The 6,000-nt window shown below is 35.9% G+C and overlaps 1 protein-coding gene across 2 annotated transcripts in view; it reads left to right on the top strand.

Moving 5' to 3' along the window:
• Positions 1 to 613: 613 nt before the first annotated feature.
• The window catches only part of LOC145681108 (synaptotagmin-12-like), a 607,941-nt gene continuing 602,554 nt past the window's right edge, over positions 614 to 6,000 (top strand). For both annotated transcript variants that reach the window (XM_081752521.1, XM_081752520.1), the window contains exon 1: positions 614 to 745. The gene's annotated coding sequence lies outside the window, so the exon portion shown is untranslated. The remainder of the gene's footprint in view (positions 746 to 6,000) is intronic.

Here is a 6,000-nt window from a genome sequence, read left to right as displayed (position 1 = left end):
CTTTGCTACACCCACTCCTACATGATGGTGGCGAATGCATACATTGAAGGATTTTGTCCCGTTTCCTTCCTCAAAATAAACATAAACAATTGAAACTATGCTGCAAAATAATCAGTATCCGGTTATCCTCACGCTCACACAGAGAAATTAGTTTTCCAATAAAATTGGGAATCATACTCGTATTTTACATTAAAAAAAAAAAAGAAACAAAAATATTTGTAATAGATTTTTAAGATTTAAAAAAAGTAAACATTACACCGTAATTAATCCAAATTCATTTTACATGTTCCCTAAGGCACATAGATTCCGTATTTTGATAACCTTTGAGGATTCGGCCGAAATAACATTTCATTTCCGAATGTCATATTTCTAATTTCAAATACTACTTCATTTTTATCATTCTCCATCTATTTTTCATAATTACATGCGTCCGTGTACCGGCATCTTCTCATTCCACATTCTTTTTCCTTCCTCTCTAGCTTCATATTTTGCGAAAAAAAGGGAGAGAAAAAAGTATTGGAACGTTGAGTTGTTGCGCGCGCAATACAAAAATCGATCGATCAACGACTCTCGCGCCATCTAGATGTAACGCCGTGGAGTTCATTGGCAAAGAGTCCGTCGGTTTAGTGAGAATGAAACTAGTGTCGCGGTGTTATTAACAAATAAGAAATGTGATACTAGGTGGGAGTGTTGTTTCATAGGAAACTTTTTTTAACAGTTCATCTTTTACGATAAACAACATACGGTAAGTAAAATCGAAAAAATTGAATTCCAAAACGACTAATGCAAATTCTTTTTTTTTTCTGACATTTAGCACGGTCCTCTCCATGTGTTCTATCGCAGGTGATCACCATATTGGACTCATTAAAAAGGCAACATGTAAACACGATTAGCACATGACATCTAGGAGAGACTGTTTTAATCAATGAATCTGGAACATTGTCCGGCAGCGCTGTTCTGTGACACCTCAAGGCCATTTTGCATGTCAATATAAAATGAAAGATATATATCGCTCTGTCGGAGCGAGAGTTAAAATATTGCCAATAAAATTTCGCGCTAAAATAAATTGCGGGACAACTTTATGGCACATTAAAATAGTATAGTTTTAATTTTTGAAACTAATAGCAAAAATTGCAAACGAAGCAGAGAATTTTAGTGCGATCTTTAAACGTGAATTTACCAGAGTTTATTTGTCATATTTTATTAGATTATTATTATTATTATTATTATTATTATTATTATTATTATTATTATTATTATTATTATTATTATTATTATTTGCAACTCCTCAATGTCATAAAATTCAAATAAATGAATAAAATCCATTTTCCTCCAAATATGCCACTAATATATGAGGTGTAACTGGAATGGTAACACTTCTGAATCTACATGAACTTGCCTTTCATAGTTATCCCTTTCTAGCGCTGATGGTTTCTGTGGTCTGGTGCAGTGGTTCTCAACCTTTTGTTACTGACAACACACTTTTCTGAACCTAAGGAACATTACCACACACTTGTTTGATATCTTTATTATGAATAGAACAATATTATCTATTATAATATTGAAACCTTTTAGTTTCTATAATGACTATGTAACACTGAGTTTCGTTGCTGCCACTGGAGGTGTTCACTGGTGCAATCTTTCTCGATTTTAACTAATTATTATTTAATTCTTCATCATTTTTAAATTTTAAAATTTCAGGACACACCTTAGGGGACTGTGTGACACACAGTGGCAGATCTAGCAAGGAGCCGGGGGGATGGGTCCCCTAGTTTTTGAATAACAAAAATAATTGAAGGTATCATTTACATATTTGAAAGTTTATAGTAAACTCATTATATAGTCTGGGTTCTGGCTACCCCCCCCCCAGTTTTTGCCTTCCTTATCCGCCCCTGATGACACACCAGTGTGTCGCGACACATCGGTTGAGAACTACTGATCTAGTGGTATAAATCTCATCATTGGTGAGAAGGGTCCCTAGTTTGGTCAAAGGATATCATGGGTTTTCGCTTGACACTCTTGTTTGTCCTTTTCTCTCAGTCCATTATCAAACGTCTTCTCTTCTCACGCATCTTGTTTAGGCTACACAGTTTGGATGTTAAACTCTATATAACGAAGAATAACTCATTGTGTAACAAGATGAGAGTTATGGCCGTCCGGATTTTTGAGGAGTGTTCAGTTCTTGGAAGTACATGTCAAGACACTAATTTGCTTACTTAAATATACTACTTACGTAATATATTTATAACTATATAGTTTATAGTTTATTGACTGTAGTTAATAAGTAGGGATAGACAAAATTTTCCGGAGCCCGAATTTCATTTTCAGGATTTCGGGAAAACCCGGAAATCATAAAAAGTCCGGTTTTTTCCGAATTCCGAAATTTTCTAAATTCCGGAATTTTCCGAATCGCTGATTGTTTTCCGAATTCCGGAATTTTTGAACTTTTTCGAATAACCTAAGGAAAATAAAAAAATCGAAATTGGGCATCTCTATTAATAAGGATGTGTGAGTAAATATACGTTGATTTATTATATTTTGGATTATAGTACATACGTTCATCAAAATGTATATTCGCGATTGTGCTTATGTGTCGGTCCTTTACACTCCTCCCAGGAATCGATCTTTTCCCCCTTTAAAAAAATCCTGCGGACGTTCCTGATGATATGTGTATATGTTATGAAACTAGGTTGCGAACATATTTTGAATAGCTGCCAATATTTTTGTTTGATGTAGGCTTTGTGTGCAGGAAGTAGCACATTTCACAAATACCGGGCATTGTTAATAGGCTATGTTAGAAAGTGAAGAAAGTTTCCGAAAATCATGCAGAGTGTCATGATTTATACAACTTCACTAAAATATACGGAAGCTAAGGTTACCATATTCTCGAATGGTAAAAGGTGGACATAGTTGCACCTGGCTAACTGTATTTGAAATTTACTCTTTGTTACCTGGCTGATATAACGAATCTTATAATAAGCACAATACTAAGAAAAAGAATCATAGCGTGCTTATAAATGAAAATGAAATGAAATCTTTAAGTTTTACGTCCCACGATTCGATTATGGGAAATGAAGAAAATGGTGGAAAGAATAAAGTGGGAGGAAACGGGAGAACCCCGAGAAGACCCACGTACACGGTGTTTGTCCACCACAAAGCTCATTTGGTGCGAGCTGCGATCGAACCAAGGAACCCATGCACCAGAAGTGATGCTCTACCACTGATTCACCTGGGCCGCGATGGCTCTGTGGTAGAGCGTTCACCTCTGGTGCTTCGGGTCCCGGGTTCGATCCCAGCCTCCGCTAAGTGAACCTTTGTGGTGGACAAACACCTTGTGCGTGGGTTTCCTCGGGTTCCTCCCGTTTCCTCCCACTTTCTTCATTCCACAATTTCATTCATTACTCATCATCATCGTCTCCTTTAGCCTCACCGGCATAGGCGTGGGACGTAAAACTCAAAGATTTCATTTCGTTTTTTTTTTTTTTTTTTGTTTTTTTTTCACTGAGTCACCGTAGCCCCGTATGACGTGTCCAGATTTTACTTTTAAATATGACAATATGTTCACAAATAAATGTGATAATGTGTTCCGAAAATGTATACGAACAGAAATTTTTATTCTCAAAATGCGGGCGTGCCAGCATAAATGCTGCCGTATGGTAACCCTATATTTAACTAATATACGTTTTATCACAATACATTGGCAATAAGAGATCTGATTGTACGTAACTTCGGTAAGCGATTTTGACAAATTTGTTTATAATTGTAAGAAAACTGGTAATTGATTGTAAGAAGTTTAGTAATTGATTATAACACATTTCCTTATGTCAATTCTTCGCATCCAAGTCCTATTTCCAGTTATTATTACTACACGATTACTAACCTTTCACGAATATGATTTTCTGGTATTGCAAGAAACTATTTTGATACTACAAGGAGTAACAGCCGGAGGCCAGTGACGCAGTCTCATGAAGGCGAGATAATTTAGTGGGGAACGACCTCTTGCGTGATGAACCATGCACCTAACTGGATCGGATTCGACACCCGCTCGTCGTTTGGAACCTACTTTTAGTGTTGCCGACGGGACGTGAAATTAGTTTTCCTCGTTTTATCCCATAAATTTGTAGAAATTAGTTCTTCTCTTCCTATCCCATAAATTTGTAGAAATTAGTTCTTGTCGTCTTATCTCATAAACTTGTAGAAGTGTCGTCTTGTTTAGATTCTCATAGAAAAGATTCGTCCTTGTGTCATTTCGATTCTGGAAAGCTTTTACTTATTGCCTTTCGTAAATTTATGTTTACGATTTATGCTTTGATTTTCTAAAAATTTATTCTAGAAGTTATCAGAGCGCTTAAGTGTCACGACAGGTCCTTCACGAAGGGTTTAATATAATAACGTTTAAACCTTTTTCAAAGAACTTTAAAAAGTTCGTTACTGAATTCTCTATGTGTGTCTGTGTGTGTCTGCCTGTCATTTGCGAATTTTTCAATTTCGAGCCCTCCATTCAGTGAAGCATCAAAAACTATCTGAAAGAAGTGATGGAAATTTTCGCGTCGTTCCCGAGGTATAGCCCCCCCCAAAAAAAAGTTCCGATTTCGAGAGATAGAGAGAAAATATTTTGCGATTTTTTTACTATTTTGAGCATGTGTCTTCGTATTACAACATATCGTAGAACGTTTTAACAGAACTCTTAAACAAAACGTGTGGAAAAAGCTTAGAATTCAAGGAAATATAAATGGATAGATAAAGTTACAAGAATTGTTCAATGACTATAATAATAAAGTACATAGAACAAGCGGTATAAAGCCTGTAGAAGTTAATAAGAAAAATTAATTATTTTTAAGTTCGTTCTGGCAATGCTCTTGGAGCTTTTCAACTGGTATATTATTGAAATATATTGTGTAATGATTTTCGTATCTTTAAACTTTGATAAATGCTCTTTATTGGGTTCGTACAATCACTTTATATAGTCTTTAAACTGTGAATCATGAAACACTAAAACAGTGTTTGAGATCTGAGACCAGGAGAGTCATTTCAGACTTCGGTTGAGGAAGGCAAGAGCACCATGAACATAAGACTCTCAAATTTTTCGTACTAGTATATTAGTAGACAATCAATTAAAGTATATGTATTACTCAAACTCTTCAGGGGTAGGGAATTGCCCTCTCCTGCCCCTCGTAAATGACGCTTCTGTCTGAGACTTGGGAGAAGTAGTGTTACCGATGAGACTTTAGAAGTTTCTCGCCTTGTCTTAAATTTGGAAATGTACTTATCGTCTCAGGAGTGCAACACTACCCACTTTAATAGTAGATTCTGTAATTTTTGTCAACCTTATTCAGTATGAATTTTGGATAACATTTAAAAACTCATTTCATTTACTTCAAAGCGTGGGCAATTCTTCATTACTTGCTATATTTAACCAATAATCATTTTTGTCCCATTGCATCTAAAATCGCGTAAATTGAATGTATATAAACTAAGGTTTCTTCGAACCTTACATATTGCTTCAACGAAAATATATTATTCATTGGTGTTCTACGTTTCGGAAATATAAAGCCAGAGGAAATCCAAGTTGTACTGTTTTTTTGTGGCTGTCTCGGTGAAACAAACTGTCAAAACCTTGCAACGCGACTCAAGAACTTAACAACTGAAGAACAAGACGAAGATTTCACCATTGTCGGTTCTTGAACAGGCCTGATCTGCGTCTGGCTCACTGTCGCCTTGGTTTCTGGGATTGGTGTTATGTGGACCACCATGCTGTTTATAACCTCACAAGGGAGCATCTTATATTGATAGTAGCGTTGCCCAACCAAACGATGTGCAATCGATAGAGGAGTAAAGAAAAGTGAGAAATCCAAAGTTTTACGGGACGACACCCAAAAACACACGAGATACAGATGAAAGAAGGATCTAGAATCATGTGAAGAAAGCAATGCAAATGATAAACTTACACAGAAAGAACTTCAAAATGATTAAAGCAATCAAAACGATATTTACACATTA

The sequence above is a fragment of the Thermobia domestica genome, chromosome 3 (genome assembly GCF_964235325.1).
Source record: "Thermobia domestica chromosome 3, izTheDome1.hap1.1, whole genome shotgun sequence".
Classification (NCBI taxonomy): Eukaryota; Metazoa; Arthropoda; class Insecta; order Zygentoma; family Lepismatidae; genus Thermobia; species Thermobia domestica.
The sequence above is the reverse complement of the archived record's forward strand: the minus strand, read 5'-3'. Positions and strand labels throughout refer to the sequence as shown.